The 19714-nt window shown below is 44.8% G+C and overlaps 1 protein-coding gene across 1 annotated transcript in view; it reads right to left on the reverse strand.

The window, feature by feature from the left end:
* The window catches only part of PLK4 (polo like kinase 4), a gene marked incomplete in the record, with an annotated part of 949915 nt that overhangs the window by 627981 nt on the left and 302220 nt on the right, over positions 1 to 19714 (reverse strand).

The following is a 19714-nucleotide window of genomic DNA, read 5'->3' on the forward strand; positions in this document are numbered from 1 at the left end:
TTGCACTTCCTATTACTAGGGACTTCCTCGGTGGGATGCTCCTGTGAAGTAACGAAAGAGAGAGTGAATCTCTGCTGGGTTGCCTGAAGACTTTGGGTTGGCTGTCCTTGTGGCACAGAATGATGTGGCTCAAAGTCCAGAGACAACTGGAATCTGGAAGAAATATCCGAGGGGGTTTCCATCCTCTCTGCCGGAGCAGAGAAAACCCTCTTCACCACCTCAAAGTCAGAACGCTTTAGGGAAAATAAAGACAATGGAGCAAAGAAGCTGGGCTTCTGGCCCACTGAATCTCTATGTCCCAAAGGCAATTTGCCCAAGGCAGAAGTCAGAGCTGAGCTGTACAGTGCCAAAGCTCTGAGGGGCACAGACAACTCCAAAAATTTCAGCTTCAACTGAACACATCAGACCCAACAGGACTTCTGGTGCACTCAGAGATGTCTTCAGATCCAAACTGGATGGACCCGGAAGACTCAGAGGTTCTGATATGATGGGTCAGTTCAGAGAAATTGCTGTTATCAGGGGAGTGACAAAAGGATGAACTTCCTGACTCGTAGGGGTAGGAGCCGGGATAAACTTCGGCGTGACGTCATAGCTGTTGTATTTTTATAAAGCATCAGCCGGCGCGCATTTTCCTCAGTGTTTCTTGCCCCAGATGCCAGGTGCCCTCTAGGAAGGCTAAATTTGGATAAATGCAAATAATTCCAAACAGTAGAGAGCAAACAATATAAAAATATATATACATACAAATACCAGCAGTGCAAAAAAACCTGCCGGATCTAGAACATAAGGGAAGAGTATAATGCTTGGCAAAGGTAGGGTTAGACAAGAGAAGGGTCTCCAAGGGCTTTTTCCAGCTTCTGAGGGTAGGATGGGTGAGGTGGTTTTCTGTTGTATTCTTTTGATTCCTCTCAGAACTGCCCACAGGTAAGGATGAGAGAGACAGGAGGATCCATGCTGTATTCTGCTGAAATTGCTGATGCATGAATCTTAATCAAGGAGTAAAGACAGGCCGGCTGCCTCAAGTGGGGCTAAATATTACTTGGCTGCTATGTTTGCCAATGGAGACATTTTCTCCCTTTGCTGTGATAATGTCCTTAACCTTTTTCTTTTCTCCCCCTGGTCTTGCTTTGTTGTGGAGGGTCGTGCCTCAGGGAAATGTCCTTAACCTTCTGGGATAAGCCTGCTCCTTAATGTTGTCCCTGTGTTTTCCAAGCAGGCCACTGTTAGTTTTTTTTATGATCGTGATATAGGATCTTGTATCTGTCCTGTGTGTTAAATATAAGGGACATAGAGGGTCTGGAGCCATCGGAGATATCAGACATGCTTCTCGGTAAGCGGTACCAATGTTGCCTCGGCCAGTCCTGGAGCCCTATCAGGATTACCCAGGGCTGAGCCTCTCTGATCTGTCACCACCTCAACAAGTGGGTGGGAAAGAGGTGTCTGCAGATATGCTGTCGGTTTCCAGCTGAAGGAAGGGGAGATCCACCCAGCTGCAGAATTAGGAGTCATATGCTCTTATTATGGCTTTCTTCCAGATCTGGTTGTGTGGGAATGAACTCAGGTCTATCTCTGGTAGTCCCCATTTTCTTCTAGATGCTTTGAAGATATCTGGATGCAGCATCCTTAAGTGAAGTGGGTGATTAGTGGCCACATTAGTTTCCTTATGGTGTCTTTCTTTGGAGGGTATGAATGGCCTGAAGTTGAATCCCATTTGTCAGTTGAGATTCCACAGGTCCATTGCCATCCGGCATAGAGTCCCCTAATGTGTATATGGTCTGAATGCCTGGTACCACATGACTACAACCTGTATTGTCGTGGGTTATCGACAGATGACCCTGTTGAAGAGTGGGGTGAATGCCTGGATCGCAGCATTCACCATAGCATAGCCTTTAGATTTCCTGGTAGATTGGTGTGGTACATGATGGTCTGGCTTGAGGCCCATGAATACCTTGTCCACTTGCCTGTTCCCAGTGGCCAGTCTGCCCAGGTCTGTGATGGTCTGGCTTGGTTTGTGGAAAGAGCAATGAGGCTTTCAACTGGCAGGCCTAGAGCCCACCACAGGAATTCTTGCTACCATTGTGGAATTATTGTGGAATCTAGAGGCTGTATTTGAGACCAGCACATTCCCTTGGAGAGGTTGAGCTTTAGTCACTTGCCTTGCAGCAAGGCATGTTTGTGTCATATTATGCAGGATGCCATGTAGCCCATGGCATGCAGGACTTTCCTTAAGCCCAGCGAGTTTGTGTTGTTAATGTCAGTTCTGCACCTGGTAGATTTGCTTTTGTTTTTTTCTTCTGAGAGAAGAAAGTTATCCTGTTTGATGTATCAAGCCAGCTGAGTTGCAACAGTCCTTCTCTTTCCTTTCCAAATTGACTTTTGCATATTTTACTTGTTGTCCAAGACTTTGTAATCCCTTTGGGCATTTTTCCAAATGTTTGTTAAATTTTGCTTCGATTCCGCTTGTATTAGGCAGTCGTCCAAGTATGGGTAAGTGATGGTGTATAAGTAAGCAATGAGCCCTTGCTGATGCCATGCATTTAGTCTGAGGCTGCTGAAGCAGTGAATACTCTTCTCGCAAATAAGAGAATAGGGAATGCTCTGATCCTGCAAGAAATCTAGGAGTGTCTTCACAATCTAGTCCTATGGGGCGTGCAGGTAGCCTGGAATGAGATCTAGAGTCACCAGCCAAGAATCCTTGCCCACTCGAAAAAGAAGCAGCTGGAGGGTATCTGCGTTTTGGAACAATGAGGTATGTGCTCAGTCCGTTGAAAGTCTGAATGCTTCTCAAGGTGGTTTCTTTTTCTTGGGTACGGCCCTTTTTGATGGAGTAAAATCCTTGGCCTTGTTCCATAATTGGTACCTCTTCTATAGCTTGGCATTTTGTAGTTTTAAGTTGTGTGTTTGTCTTAAAAGTCTGTTCCCCTTTGGTGGTGTTCCTGGAATTCCTTTCTTCTCTTTAGAGTGTGGAGCCAGTTGTCGTAGCCCTTGTCTAATGTTTGTAAAGTCCATAAGTCTCCTAGTGGTAGGGGCCAGTTGTTGGAAAATAAAGCTAGAGCGCCTGTGGAACCAAGTTCCAGTTGTTCCCTGGTAGGTAACTAGAGCCAGAATCATTGTGTCTGCCTCTCCCGCGTATTGTAGTTGAAAAGTCCTCTGTACTTTTATAGTTTGGTGGGACTGCCACTGGCGTCCCTGGGCACCCTAGATTGACCTCTCTGCCTCTGGGAAGTCCTTTTCTACCTCCTGTGCCGTCATGACTGTCTGGAAAGGACCAATTTAAAAAGGCAAATTTCTGCTAAACTGTGGAGGTTGGACCTGACTTTGTTTCTGACTGTTTTGGACAGATTTTGCTTTAGAACCCACCTTTTTAGGTTGTCCTGTGCAGGGGAGCCAAACAAACTTGACTTCTCCATGGGAGCATCTAGGAGCATTGACTTAACATGGTCTGCATTTAGTTGTTCTTTAACCAGGCCTGCCTTGAATCACTGTTCCAGTCACCAGCTGATCCTAAAGAGCCTCCAGTGCAGGTTAGCCACAAAATATTTAATGGTTACTGACCTGTTAAGAGTTATGTACCAAATCCTATAGGGACTTGGTTCAAGGCCCTGGCAGGAAGAATAACAAGTTCTAACCTTTTTACCCCATCTCTGGTATGCTCAGATTCCCTTTTGGAGGAAGGAGGGTTTTAAGAGTAGCAGAAGTATAAACCTTTTTACCCCATCTCTGGTTCCAGGGTCTTTCCTTTCAGAGGAAGGGTTTTGGCAGAGGCATGCCACGCTTTAAGGCCCTGTGAAATGGTTCCTTGTGCTGCAACAGGAGGGATATACAACAGCAGTACGTGTCCGGGGATATGCATCATATCTGTCTGTAGCGGCGGGGCGGAGGAGAGTCAGGTTAGCAGTACAAGTGTAAGGTCCATCCCCATCAACAACTATTAGTGAATCCTGGAATAGCTAAAGAGCCTATAAAAAGGTCCTGCCTTTTAATAGGTGCATACAACTGATGGGCCCCAAGGATTAGAAAGGAATGGGAAGTGTGGAGAAGAAGCATAAAAGGATCCCCAAAGAGAAAATTCTGGGCCTGAAAAGCAGAAGGAATGGAATCTTCATCAGAATCCTCATAAGGAGAATCACGGGTCTCGTGAGGAGTGAGTAATGTCCTGTAGTCTCAGGAATAATCTGTAGAACAGGTTCTGGGAGGTCTCCTAGAGCCTCTTGGTTATAAAATGAAGATCCTCAACCAGGAGGAAGTATTCCAGATTCAGAGGAGGTGAGCCTTAAGTTTTAGCAGGTAAGGCCTTGAAGATGGTTTTGCTTTAGCCCTGGCAAGCACCTTGAGGCCTCTAGCAGAAGCAGGGTCTAGCATTACATGCAGATAGAAGCAGGGGTGAAAGGAATAGTGTCGGTAAATTGACAAATCCTGGAATAGTGCATGGACAATTCATTAGTCATTTCCAGCCATCGCCATGTCTGTGATCGAGCCATGTTTCGGATGTTTTCTTCGGAGGAAAGGAGGCTTCCGACTTCCGAGAAACTCGGACACAGCAGCGGTAATTCGGCCTAACGATGGCCAGGGCGAAACCACAGGCGCTGATGTCCGGCTTCGTTCCTTACTCCTTAGCTTTGTAAGGTGGTGAGTCTCCGGCGGTTTTTTTAATATGCGGCAAAGACCAAAAAAAACTGCAAACTCGACCCGGCGTCCTCCGACCCGTCCGGTTGAAGGAAGCAAGGAAACACAGGCTGAACAAGCTGATTAGTGGTGGGCTGGGCAAGGAGAGCAAGGAAGGCAGGAAATCCTTGAGGTATTTGTTTCCCACCAAAGTTAAACAATTAAATTATTTACTTTGTCTGACATCGGGGGCAGAGGAAAGAAACAGCGAGTGCTTAGTACTTAGAAGTCTTGATGGTAGGTGAAATCTCTGGATCTGACCCCGGCGCGAACTTGCGAACCTTGAATTTCGTGTAAGAAAAGACAAAAGGAAAATGAAAAAATGGGCGATGGGCTGATGCCAATACCCAAACAGCAGCTATGACGTCGGGTGAAGTGCGCGACATCAGCGAGGCCAGACCCGAACTTTGGAATCACGGCCGACCAAGGGCTGCCTGAGGCAGGACAACCCATTTGTTAGGACTCTTCCATCTGAAACTGAGCCATAAGAAATATCATCATCCTGTCCACATCAACTTCAGTTAGACTGCTGGAATACTGAGAGGATGCCAAGGATGGGGATTTTGAATGTTGGGAGTGCCAGAAATGGAGAAGAAACTCTGGACGGTACTAGGTCTACATTTGGAGAGTACCTATTCCTAGATAAAGATATTGGATCCAAGGTGCTCGGAGCTGAAGGAGCAGTCAGATCTGGCAACAAAATTTTTGAGAGTCTTCAGATCAGGCTTCTACTTTTTCTTGGGCGGCTCTGAAGAAGAAGAGGAAGGCATTGAAGATCCTGACAGTTTGGGAGATAAACAGTTTCCTTAGTTTTGGATTTGGAGGTTTCAACTCCAGAAATCGCTTCAGAAAAGGGTGTTGGAAGCAACCCTTTCAGAATGACTTTATTTTAATAGCAGGATTAAAGTTTTGGCATATGCTACAATCAACTTTCAGATGATCAGGGCCTAAGCAGTACACACGTATGGAATGCGCATCCGATAGAGGCAACTTGTGCTCACATTTTTCACATTTCTGAAACCCTGAAGGCCTTTTTTTCTGACATTCTGACTACTGTAAAAAAATTTTCACAGAAGAGAAGGGAAACATTTTATTTTTTAAATGAATGTTAGAAATACCAACAATGGTAATAATATTACACAGAAGGTGTAGCTAAAATAGAAGGGCAAGAAAAAGGGAGGAAAATACCAATTATGGTAATGAGACTTACAGTTATTGTAATAGGAAAGGGAAAGAAATATACGAGATTTATGAAAAACATTTAAAGAAACGTATCCTTAAACACTGAAACGGTGACCATGTCTTATTCGCGACGTGGCATATGAGATCTGAGGCTTTTTGGTGGCCATGAGCTATAACAACAGCCAAATTGGATCCGAACCCAGCAGTTGATGATAGAAAGAAAATTAACATCATCAGATCAGATATTATATCAGGGTTCCTATTAGATGACAGAAGACACATTCTTTCGAATGCGTCTTGGTCGAACTTGAAAAGATGAAAAGGCAAAATGACGAAGCGGCATATAAGCAAATTCTTTCCCTGGGAAAGAAATTGCTTGCACCGTTACTTTGCCATTTTAAATCACTGTAGTGTGATCTCGGAGTTGGTATATTTATAGGGGCAAGCCCCCACTTTATGTTATGTTTTAAGGTTTTTTTTTTTTTTTTTTTTTGGAACAGCGATTTTGTTCCCTTGGAACAAAATCGCTGTTCTAAGTGTTTGAGTTTGTAAGCTTTCACTTACATGGGGTCAATAAATCATCATTTGCTTTTCTAAGCGTTCAATGATTTAATATAGACCCTTATTATCAGCATATGTATTTACTCTATTTGTCATGGTAACTAAACAACTGACCAACATTGTTTGCTAAGATTCTGTGTTAGGTAAGGGTTAGGATAAACATACCTCAAGAGTCTCCACAGTTTCTGATGGAAGAGTATAATTATCTGTTTGATTGTCATGTCAACAGCTGAATGTGCTATAAGAGATGTTAAATCAAGAAGTATGTTTACTACACTATCTGTCATAATGACAGAGTTATTAACACTGTTTGCTACCAACTCCCTATTCGATAATGAGGTAGGGCAAGCACACTTCAATAGTCTCTTCAGTTTCTGATGAAAGACTTAGTTGTTTATTTGAGCACCGACAGCCGATTGCGCTGCATAAGCCAATAGTTCTGAAGTCTGACTGCCGTGGTATACAAAATTGACTTCATAACAAACAGTCTGAGTTAATACACAGCAATACGCATAGACTACTCGAGTAGCAGTGTTTTTAAGTACTTTAATAGTAAGAAATATAGTCACATACTACCTCATTAGACACTCTCCCATCCAGGCTGTTAGTTCTGCACTCTTATTACAATTACCCCTTTCTATAGGAGAATCTATAGTACCTACGCCTTATCTTAAACATGTTACATTCAATCAAATAACCTCTAAAAACCAAATCAGTGAAACAAAACCCATCCATCTGATCCACTACAAAAAGGGCCTGATAATTAAAAGAATCACCTTCAACCTGTTATAATTAATCAGCAACTTAAGCAGCTAATAACTGTCAAATAATTATCAAACGCCCTACTAAGATTGAATCTAATAACTAAATACGAAAAATGTTACCTTCAACTCATTACAAGTAAAATCAGCAATACTAAGTACTAAATAATTTATCAAGACCCTACTGAGAAGTTAACTGCAACTTAGAAAGAAGGAATAACCCCCGGCAGCAACACAAAAACTGCAACTTAGAAAGAAGGAATAACCCCCAGCAGCAACACAAAAACAGACTATTAAGTTTAGATAACTAGATGGTTTACTGACTAAATTAAATTAAATCATGAGACTATAATAAATTAGAACCATAAATATAACTACAGCTAAATCTTACTTTACTGTCAAAAAGAAAGCCACTTACAGCCACTGTCTACTGCTCTAAACTGCCCAACACGCCTAAAGTACAAATGTGTACACTTGAACAGTTACATTTATGGTAAGTGTAAGTGTATTCACTGTTGCAGTCATCACATTTGGGTTATCCCTGCCAGGGTAGCCCTCGGTCAGCTCGAATACCAGAGACTTAGTATTTCTGTGTCGGTTGCTGTCGCTCCAGGAGTGAAATCAGGTCGTCAGTAGTATAAAGTAAGGCAGCCGATGCCATTACATCAGTTTTTCTTGCCCCAATTGTCAGGAGCCCCCAAGTGGGAGCCAGTACATGGTGGAAGAACCCCACCAGTATAAAGTAAATACCAAAAGGTTCCTTGTAAGGAGAGAGAAAAGGGGGATGGATGGAAACCAGGACTACAACAGTGAATACACTCAAACATCTACATTTATGTTAAGTGTACACAACTGTGCTATGTTCTTCGTGTTTCACTGTTGCAGTCATCACATTTGGGTTGATTCCCAAAGCTGAGCAAAAGGGTGGAGGCAGTCAATAAGACTAGGGGCTGGCTAGGATGACCTGCAAGACTTCAGTGGCAAAGCCTGCCCTGTATCTGGAAAAGATCGGCAGGTGGTAATGCTTGGTGAAGGTGTGAACAGATGTCCATGTTGCGGCCTCCAGGATGTCTCTGGTGGGGATTCCTCTGCGAATAGCTGCAGAGATGGAGGCTGCTCTGGTAGAGTGAGTCCTGACTCCCTTTGAGGAAGGTTTCCCGTGTTGCTTGTAGCAGAAATAGATGTAGTGTGCTATCCATTTAGAAATTGTTTGCTTGGATATGGCTTTGCCCTCTACTCCTGCAGCAAAGCTGACTAACAACTGATCAGTCTTTCTGAATGATTTAGTCCTGTCTAGATAGAATCTAAGCTGCCTGTGCATATTTAGAGTGTAGTATCCTTTCTCCCTTGTTTTGTGGGTTAGGGAAAAAGGTGGGCAAATGAATGAATTGGTTGAGAGCCACGCTGGACACCACTTTTGGCATGAAGGATGGGTTAGTCCTGAGGGACACCCTGTCAGCATGGAAGATGATGAAGGGCTCTACAGCCATGACTGCTTGTAGCTCAGACACTCTTCTGGCCGAAGTGATGGCCAGAAGCAGGTATGACTTCCAGGACAGAAACTAACTCTGCTGAAGCTGCTGGTTCAAAGGGGGGTAGGGTGAGCTTTTCCAATACAAAGTTTAGATCCCATGCTGGGGTAAGTGGTCTTCTGGGTGGCCTCAAGTTGCTAGCCCCTCTTAGGAACTGTTTGATGAGAGGGTGTGAGAAAAGTGGTTGCTCAGTGTTGAAATGAGCAGAGATAGCAGAGGCATGAATTTTAATTGAGGAAAAGGAGAGACCACTGTGCAGTAGGTCAGCTAAGTAATCCAGGAGGAGAGGTAGGGAGGGCTGTGCCGTATTGGCTCCCTTTGCCTGGATCCAGGTGCAGAACCTTTTCCACTTGTCAGTATAAGACTTTCTAGTGCTAGAGCGTCTGGCCTCACGTACAACATCCAGAACCTGTTTACTGAGATTGGCAGCTTGTTCAGTGGTCAGGGAATAAGCCAGGCTGCCAAATTGAGCATCTGCAATTGGGGATGCATGAATTCTCCTTCCCTCTGGGTCAGGAGGGTTGGGATCTGAGGGATGCCACGGTGGCAGAGGGGACAGGCTGCGCAGCAGTGGGTACCAGTGCTTACGAGGCCAGTCTGGAACAATTAGAATTGTCCTCGGTTTTTCCTCCCTTATTTTGAGCAGTACCCTGGAAATGAGAGGTAGTGGGTGAAAAGCACAGACCGAGAGGTTGATCCACTGGAAGGATAGGGCATCCACTTTCCAGGGCCATCAGTAAAGCTCCCTGGTGCAGAACATGCTGAGCTGATAGTTAGAGTGGGAAGCAAAGAGGTCGACCTTCGGGGTGCCCCATTTCTGAGTTATCAGGATGAAGGGTCTTTGGTCTAGCTGACACTCGTGTGTCCAGAAGATTTCTGTTTAAGTTGTCTGCCACAGAGTTTAGAGAGTCTGGCAGGAATTGTACTAACAGGTGTAGTTGCATGGTTGAGGCTGTGTGCCAAAGGGTCATGGCAAGTCTGCATAGAGAGTAGGAGTGAGTGCCTCCCTGCTTGTTGACATACCACATCACAGTGGTGTTGTCCTTTTTGATCAGTAGAGTCCCTGGGGAGAGCAGGTGTTGAACAGCAAACATCTCTTTTTGGTTGATGTACAGATGTATTTGATGTGGGCTCCAATGGCCCTGTATGCATATGCAATCTGGGTGTGCACCCCAGGCATAGTCTGATGCGTCTGTGGTGAGGGTCTGGACGGCATGGGGTGGTGAGAAGGGTAGTCCCTTGTTGTGGTTGCATGCTGCTGCCCACCACAGAATATCTTTCCTTAGGCAAGGTATCATAGGAATAAGAGTTTCAAGGTCTTGAGAGTGTTGACACCATAGTCTTTTTAGGTACCACTGAAGTTTCCTCATATGCAGTCTGGCATATGGAATGAGTAGAATGCAAGATGCCATGAACCCCAGAGCTTGCAGGATTTTCCTTGCGGATAACGGGTCTGGTGGCTAGCTGAGAGAAATAAGCTGTCAGATAAGTTTGCTTTTCTGGAGTAAGGAATGCCATCTGGGATGCTGTGTCCAGGCTTGCTCCCAGGACTGCAATCTTTTGGGTAGGTACCAGTTTGGATTTCTTTTCATTGATAGTTTACCCTAGGGAGGTCAGTAGGGCTTTTACAAAGGCCAGGTGCTTGAGCAGCTTTTCCTGACTGTCTGCCTGAATTAGGCACTCGTCTAAGTACGGGTAAATTTGAATATTTCTTTGTCTGCAAAAAGCAATGGTGGGAGCCAGACATTTTGTGAAAACTCTGGGAGCAGTAGATAAGCCAAAGGGAAGCACAGAGAACTGAAAGTGCAGAGATCCTGCCCTGAAACATAGATATTTCCTGCATTATTCCCTGATTGGGATGTGAAGGTAGGCCTCTTTTAGGTCTAGAGTGGCTACCCAAGCATTCTTGGACAGCATAGGCAGAAGTTGCTGGAGGGGGAGCATTTTGAATTTTCGTATCACCAGGAAAGTATTTAGAATGGATAGATCAAGGATGGGGCACCAGGTGCCTCTTTTCAGGGTACTAGGAAGAGCCTTGAATAGAAACCTTGGCCTATTTGTTCTGCAGGAACATGTTCTATTGCCCTCATAGAGAGCAGGGAAAGATTTGCTTTTTGGCCTCTACCCACTTGTTTGGAGGAAGATATGGGAACCCTTTTGGGGTTGGTAGAGTGTGGAAAGAAAATCTGCATCCTTGGGACACTATGTTGAGGACCCAGTGGTCGTTGGTAATGGTAGCCCTGGTGCTTGCGTGGAAGGAGAGTTTAACTCCTAGGGACAAGTGCAGATGGGCAGAGGGAGGGGGTGGAAGTGGAGAGTTATTGTGAGTTCTTACCATGAGGGGGTGGCTTAGCACTCCCTGGTTTTGAAGTGGAGGAACTCCAATGCTTTGATCTCTGCATTCCCTGTGGCTGTTGTCTAGGGGAGGGGTCTACTTCCCCAGGGTCTGAGCTGAACTAACCTGGAGGAGGCAGGAAAGGACCAGTGCTTGGACGATCAATGCCTACTGTACCTGGGTGACTGAACCTGCAGGAAATCCTTAAATGTCTGCATAGATTTTGCTTTTTCTTCCATATTTTTAAGACCTCCTCTGCCTTGGTGCCAAATAAGTTGTCTTTGTGCAAGAGTGCATCCAATAATTTGGATATGACATGGTCTGGCAAGGGCTGTTCCTTAAGTCAAGCATGCCTTCTAAGGACAGAACCAGTGACTGCTGCCCTGCAAGATGCTTCAAGGGCGTCAAAACCACAGTACAAGGTGTGCTTAGTTACTTGACTTGCAGAATGCATTAACTCTTGTAACTCTATTTTCTGCACAAGCAGGAAAAGATGATATTTTTTCTTTGAGGAGCTCCATGGTGTGTTGCTGAAATTTTAGCACATGGAACTGACAATTTAGTGTTCTAATAGCAAGAGTAGCAGAGGTGTATACATTTTTATCCCATCTGTCTAATGCTAGGGAATCCCCATCTGAGGGGGTGGGATTCTTAGCAGAAGTTGCTTTAACACCTTTAGGCCCTTGAGAAATAACCTCAGGGTCAGCAGTAGAATTTTTAAAGAAATTTGTGAGTGTCAGGGACTCTATAATACCTGTCAGGTTTCCTGGGAGCAGGAGAGAGGGTGTCAGGAGTCAAAGTGGATTCCACGAAAACATCATCCACAACATCCAGGACAGGAGGAATGGCCAAGGGTCTGTGCTGTGGAAGATCTAAGCATTCCCTGAGTCTCTTTAATTTAGACTGAGGGTAGTCCTGATATTCCCATTGGAAATGCTCCCTTAAAGTATGTAAGGTTAACCAAAGGAAAAAAAGTCCTCGGGTGGAGAGGCTGAAGGAATGGATTCCTCTGCACCAGAATCCTCATAAGCAGAGAGGGGTTGCAGGTCTTCATATTCAGATGCATCAGAGTCATCGGACTCCTGTTCAGATAAAACTACTGGAGACAAACCTCTTTTTCTTCTGGAATGGGTAGCTTGGCTTCCCCTGATCAGCATTTATAAGGTCTTCAGTCATTTTAAGCATTTGAGACTGAGGCAAGGAAACAAGTGCCTGAGACTGGGTCATCGGTTTCTTGGGTGTGGTTCGTACCCTGGGCCTTAGAAACTCAGTAGTTTTCGAAAGAATGGTAGATGCGAAAGAAGTCGGTCTGTGTCGAGAAATGGTAGTGCAAAATACTTCCTCGGAAGCCGGTGCTTGCTCAGCAGCTCCAGACCCATCCAAGGAAGAGACATCCACAGGATCCTTAGTCCCTGAAGAATTTTGCAGCATACCAGACTCCAAAAGGGTCTCGGTAGTGGCCTGCAAATCCACAGAAGCGGGCATCAGGAGCTGTGAAAGCACCTCACTGGGGACTGGAGAACTGACGACTAGCTTAACGGTAGCATCGTCGGAAGGTTTGGACCTGTGCCGTCTGTCTGTGAAGCGGGCATCAGGAGCTGTGAAAGCACCTCACTGGGGACTGGAGAACTGACGACTAGCTTAACGGTAGCATCGTCGGAAGGTTTGGACCTATGCGGTCTGTCTCTGTCTTTACGTTTTTTTGGAAGATCTGCTGTCGGATGGCTTACCAAAGCCATATCGGACTTCAAGGACTGAGAGCGAAAATATCTAGCCACAATAAGGGCACAATGACGTATAGTTCTGGCATTGAACAAAAGTGCTAAAACGACAGCGAGGGACATTGTGGTCTGGGCCTAAGCAAGTGACGCAGTAAGAATGAAAGTCTTGGTGTGGTAATTGCTTTGCACAGGCGAGACAATTGTTAACTTTTTCTGACATCAGTTAGAGCAAGAAAAAAGGATTCACAACGGGGTACTTAGCTTTAGAAGACTTCAGCTTCAATTCGGAAAACGAAAACTCAAGTAGCGGCCGACCGGCACTCGTGCGAACTGCTTCTGCTTCGGGCTCCTCGGCAAGAAAAACTGATGTAATGGCGTCGGCTGCCTTACTTTATACTACTGACAACCTGATGTCAGTCCTGGAGCGACAGCAACCGACTCAGAAATACTAAGTCTCTGGTATTCGGGCCGAATGAGGGCCACCCTGGCAGGGATAACCCAAATGTGATGACTGCAACAGTGAAACATGAAGAACATCATGCAAAGACACAAAAATGTGTCCACTTACAAGTCGGACATTTTATACTAATGTCTACTTCCTGACTTAATACAAGCTCACCCTTTAAACAGCTTAACAAAAACTAAAATAAAATAAAAAATATGTTCTCTTGTGTCCTTTAAAGGACAGTCAAGATGTAAACGCACAAGTGAGTGTGGAAATAAACCAAATACATAGACTTCTGCTGTTCCTTTATTCCTGTCTCTTGCGTCCTTTTATAAGGCAGACATTTTATACCAATGCCCAACTCCTCACTTCATACATGCCCATCCCTTAACATCACACCACGTGTTCAAAAAAACTAAAATAAAATGAAGACTATGATCACCCTTGTTCTTAAAAGGACCACTAGCTGTACTTTTTAAGTCTTTATGGGTGTACATTCAGACCAATAAAGCCAAACCTCACTAGCTGTTTTGAGAGGTTTGGCTTTATTGGCCTGAATGTACCCCATAAAGACTTAAAAAGGAAAAAAAAGACATTCAAGTGCCATGTAGATGAAACATTGGTATGTCTTTAAGAAATCAACTGCATATATCCCATGGGTCTCTACTACAGGACACTTTAGGCATTGCTTAAAATGGAACTGCCAAAGAACCCGCCATTGCCAGTAACAATCACACAATTTGATAATCAGTATAAAAAACACTCCTAAATTGAAGAAGCAATAAAAAAAAATTTCAGTTAAGAGCTTTTGTTCTCAACCAAAACTTCACTAGAACTGTTTATCATAGCTGCCATGAGACCCAAAATTAGGATATATTCCCTCACAGTGGCTGAAGTTTAAGCAGAAAACCTTAGAAACAAATCTAGATAAAAAGGAGTTATGTTCTTACCATAATGTTCCATCTGTGTTGTTGATCTTCATCTATTCTTGATTCCTGGGGTAGTTGGTTCTGATCCTCTATCCACAATGCCCCTCTCCAATTCACCTCAGATCAAGTTTGCAGACTTATAGAGAGCCAGAACAACCATAAGCAAATATGAAGAAGCCATTTTCCAAGATGAACCCCAACAAGGCACCCAGAACAAATGTTCACTCCTCCAGGAATTTACAGGAGGGGGAAGGAGGGTGGGATGACAATACTAGATGAAAATCGACACCATAACGTTCCATCCGTGTTAAGAACATAACTTCTTTATCTGATGTTGTCAATCTTCATCTATTCTTCACTCTTGGGACACAGTCCCCAGTTACTTTATATCCTGGGTGGCCTTATGGAAGGATATTTCTGAGAACCAAAGAAAGCTCTTCTCCTGGAAACCACATCCAATTTGTAATGAGTGATAAAGGAATGTGGAGTAGTCCACGTTGTTGCTGTGCATATTTCATTCATGGAAGCCTTGGAATGGAAAATAGCTGAAGTGGCCATTGATCTGGTGGAATGCGCTCTCACTGGCACAGGTAAGTAATACAAACCCTTAGCCATTTTGACAAGGTAACTTTGAAAACAGATTTCCCTAAAGTTGGGCCAGAAAAGGATACAAACTGTTCTGATTTTCTAAATCTTTTAGTTCTGTTAAGATAGAAACGTAATAGTCTGTGAACATCCAGCAAATGTAGATGATATGTGCCTTTGTTGGAAAAATTGGGGAAGAAAACAGGCAAGTTTATGGTTTGATTAATGTTGGACTACTACCTTCGTAAGAAAGGATAGATTAGTTCCGAGTGAAACTCTTTCCCTGTGGAATATTAAGTAAGGGGATTTTGAGCATAAAGCCTGCATCTCAGAAACTTATCTTGTGGAAGTTATAGTTATGAGGAAAAGCCTTTACCATGAAAGAAACTAAGTTGCATGTCACTGCTGGCTCAAAGGGAGTAAACACCAGAGACCGAAGAACAATGGTCAAATCCCATGGGGGTAGAGGGTCTTTAAATGGAGGTTTTAAACGGAGGGTTCCTTTGAGGAATACTTTACATAATCTATGTGAAATTAGAGGAAGGTCCCTGAAACCATTATGGAAGTTAGAAATGGCAGCTAACTGAACTTTATAACTGTGGCAGCAGAAGCCCCTTGATCAAAAAGAATGGCTAGAAATTCTAGAACTTTCTCCACAGAAAAGGAGAAAGTATCGAGATCATTATCATAAGTCCAGGTTGAAAATCTCTTCCACTTACTAAAGTGAAGTTTTCTGGTGGATGGTCTACGGGAAGCCAGCAGAATTTTCTTCATTGGGGTAGGTATATCATTATGCCTGGTGACTAGTGGAATTGGAGGAACCAAGCTGTCAGCTTGAGATTTTGAAGGATGGTGTGCACCAGTCCCTGTGGGTGAGACAACAGGTCTGGAACTGGGTCCAGAATCCATGGACGGTGAACTAGATGAGGCCAAAGGAAGAGGAACCAAATTTGTTGAGGCCAATAGGGTGCAATGAGGATCACTGTGCTTCTCAACCTGGCTGCTTTCTTGAGAAAGAGTGGAATTAGAGGAAAGGGGGAAAGGCATAGAGGAGACCAGGAGGGGGGGCACTCAAGGAGATTAACGTCTCTCGGTGACTCCCCCTGAGGGGGGGATTAGGGCAAAGTAGCTTCTGCACTTGTTTTGGGGTGATGCAAAATGGTCACAGCAAGGCTTGTCCCAGCGACGAAAAATCTTCCTTGCTATCTCGGGATTGAGAGGCCACTAGTGAGGCAGTAGAATGTATCTGCTCAGTTTGCCTGCTATCACATTAGAACTGCCCGGGATGTGAGTTGCTATCAAAAAACAGTTAGAGGAAATACCCATTGCTACACTCTGAGGGCTTCTTGACACAGGGGGTAGGACCCCCCCCCCCACTTGATTGGATTGAAATAGTCCCTAGGGGGAGGACAGATTGAAAGGCTTGCAACAACAATAGCACTGCCCTCAACCTCAGGACATTGATATGCAGACTGGCTTCCATCGGGGACCAAGTGCCTTGGACTGTTCTTCCCAGATAATGCCACCCCACCCCATCTAGGTTGCATCCACGGTCACTATGGCTTTGGGTTGAGGAGGGACAAATGGACGGCCTAATAGGATTTCTTTGGATTCCATCCACCAGGATAGGTCTTTTTTGCAGCAACTGGTGATTAGTATGGGGCAGTTCACTGGAAGGGTTAGAACAAACCATTATGATGCTAGAAGCCATTGTAGTAGCTGCATGTGGAACCTCGTTAATGGGACTAAGGTGATGGTCGCTGCCATGGAAACCAATGCTCGAAGGACTAGTAGCGCTGGAACATTGTTTTGCATTGAATAGGATGCTCTTGGGATTTTATCTTCTGTAATTTGTGCTGAGGCTACACAAGAGATGGTGTTCAGATGAGCTATGAATTCTAAATCTTGAGAGTGGCTTAGCTGAGATTTTCTTTAACTATGATGCCCGAGCTCACAAGCAAATACAGAATGAACTCTGTTGATTAAAGCAGTAAATGCCTGGTGGAAGCAGTGATGAGCCGGTTGTCTAGATATGGAAACACCCGGAATCCGTGTAGTCTCAAGTGAGCTGTTACTGCTGCCATACATTTGGTAAACACCCTGGGGGCTGTGGTTAGACCAAAGGGCAGCATCCTGAAATGAAAGTGACTGGATCCTAGCCAAAAGTGAGTAACCTTCTGGAGCTTTTTTCCATTTTTATGTGGTAGTACGCGTCTTGAAGGTCTATACAGCACATCCAATCATTTTCCTCTAAAAAGGGAAATATAGATTGAACCACGACCATGCAGAAATTTGGACTGTGAACAAATTTATTTAGAAGGCGATCCAGTATAGGTCTCCAGTCCCCTGTCTTTTTTGGCACTAAAAAGAACCTCGAGTAAAATCCGGATCCCGTCTGGTCTAGTGGGACTTCTTGGACGGCTTTTTTTTCGGTCAGCTTTTGGATTTCTAAGAAAGCAACCAAAGGATCCAAATGCAAAAACGAAGTTCAAGCAGTCAAGTAGTAAAGTAGTAGCATTTTATTCTACCTCCTCATTGTAACCACCTTCTCGGAATCCTAGAATAAAACACGGATTTTACTACTTTACTACTAGACTGCTTGGACTTCATTTTTGCATTTGATCTGCCGCCAGGCTTTTGCATGTTATGAAAATCTTCTCCCGACTGCTTCTAGAGGTAAGCAATCAGGCCAACTTTCAGGAGCACTGGGTGGGCTGACCAGAGAAAGTCTCTGGAACCCTGATTCTGCGGGCCACCTCTGCCTCAGGGTTGGCGTCTTCCATTAGAGCTCCCCCCTCTGCCCAGAGGGGAGCCTCCACCACTTGTGTCCTGGAAAGGTTCTTGGGACTTTTTGAATCACATCTTCCCACTCTTCTGATTCCCAGAATAGGATTGTTAGGGAGGGGAAAAATGTATGCTCACTGAGGGTCTTCCCATCCTTCTCACACCTAGCTAGAGTTTTTTCAACTTTGGGGCCGAACAAAGAAGATCCATCAAAGGGAGCACTGACAAAGGAAGACTTAAATGCCTCCGCAAACTCACAAAGGCACATCCAGGCGTGTCGTCTGATAGCAACGCCTGAGCTAACTGACCTGGTTGTCCCTTCGGCTGCATGTGAAATGAGCCTCATGGATGAGTTAAAAATAGACTCCAAGGAAGATAACTGGAAGGCCACTTTTTCTTGGACCTCATCAGATACAGCTTCCTGCTAGGGTGGTCCAATAGTTCCTTGATCAGATCCCTCTGTAGCCTAGTGAAGTGGGGCAGAAAATTCAAGGACCTTAAGGCAAAGGTCGACGATGCTTAAACCTGCTTTCCAAATCTGTTCATCGCTCTGGACTCAGTTAGGGGGATGAACAAAGGAACTTTCTTCAGCCAATTCCTTTTTGGTGGCTGCCGCTATCACCATGGCATCTACTGCTAAAATATTAGTGGTTCTCAGGTGCAGAAAGGATTTTAGCCAGTCTTCGGGGAATCGGTTCTATGGAGTAAGATTTCCAAGCCAAGCCCACTGAGTGATCAGTTTAATGAGCTCCTCAGTGGGAGGGGTCACCCAGGAAGTAGACTGGCAAGATCCAAAGGCTTGCAAGTACACAAACTTTTCAGACGTAGGGTATTTGGGCTTCCAGTTACTCTTCTGTTTCAGGATCTCAAGAATGCCTCCAAAGGAGATATCTTCCGGGGGGTGACTGGAGGGAAGCCTCCTTATCATCGAAATCAGTGTCCTCAGTGATGGACTCTTCAGGGGAATCCAAGTGTTTCCTCTTGCACGTTTTCTACTGAGGAGACTCCTCAGTGGGAATGTCTGAGAAGGTTTCAGAAAGCAGGGTTTTCCTAAGCCAGGATATCTTGCAGCCTTGGAGCTCACTGTCCGGGCGCGGGGGTGGATTGAAGTTCCTGGTAAGAAGGGGTCAGTGGATGAAACTCTCATACAGCAGGAGCCACCTGAGAGCCTGTGGTGGCCAATTCTCTCTCCATAGCCATAAAAGCAGCCCCCCCGAAGTAGGGATAGGAGCCCACAACCGAGAAAGACCAACTTGGAATCAGGGTCACAACTGACCCTGAGAGACCCACCTACAATGCCGGAGCTGAAGGAGGATCCCCAGCCAATGGAGTCCCAAGAGGTAAGGACAACTCTGAATAAAATACAAGAGTCGACTCAAACCTCTTTGGTCCAACAAAGAAGCTACAATCTTGGGAATCCATCGGTTCCGAAGAAACCAAGGAAGTCAGAGCAGAGTCCAGAACCAAAGACAAGGGGGCTGCTGGTGCCGGAACAATGGGAACTTGACTGTTCAGAGTGGGGAGCTCTAAAGCCTCCAAGGAGGTCAGAGGAGGAAGAACTAGAGGAGTCCTAGGAGAAAACATCCCTGCTCCAGGAGGGAAAGGATTGATAAGAAGTAGAAAAACCCCTAGCTGTGAGAAGCTGATCCACCAATCTCACCACATCAACTTCAGTGAGACACCTGAAGGAGTGAACAGACAATCCAGAGGGACATTTTGGCCTTTCTATAATGGGACTGAGAAGTTGAACAAAGGAGTCAATGGAAGGGGAATACCTTGTCCTGGATATATAAAGAAGACAATTTTCAGCACTGAAGGAGGGGGTATGGTCTGTTGCGGTGCAAAGGAGATGTCAGCATTGACGTGGAAACTAAAGAAACTGGTGCCGGTGCTGAAGGCACCGAGGTGACTTGTGCCGAAGAATGAGTCCATCCAGAGAGCTTCATAACCTTAGCTCTCGGTTCCGAAAAGGAACCAACAAAAATGGACTTCTGTTTTCTTGATATCAGTGCTGACGGAGACGGCACCGAAAGACTAGTTTTGGAACCAGAGGCCTTTGGAGACTTATCAGCCTTGGATAAAGTTTCTTCAAAGGAGTCTTTAAAAAGCCCTTTAAGAATAAGCTTGTTACGAAGTTCTACCATGACCCTAGTACTGAAGGCCTGGCAGATGGTGCACTCTATTTCTAAATGCAGAGCGCCTTATGTCTAAATG

Source organism: Protopterus annectens, chromosome 2.part0 (assembly GCF_019279795.1).
Source record: "Protopterus annectens isolate FY-2018-M chromosome 2.part0, PAN1.0, whole genome shotgun sequence".
Classification (NCBI taxonomy): Eukaryota; Metazoa; Chordata; order Ceratodontiformes; family Protopteridae; genus Protopterus; species Protopterus annectens.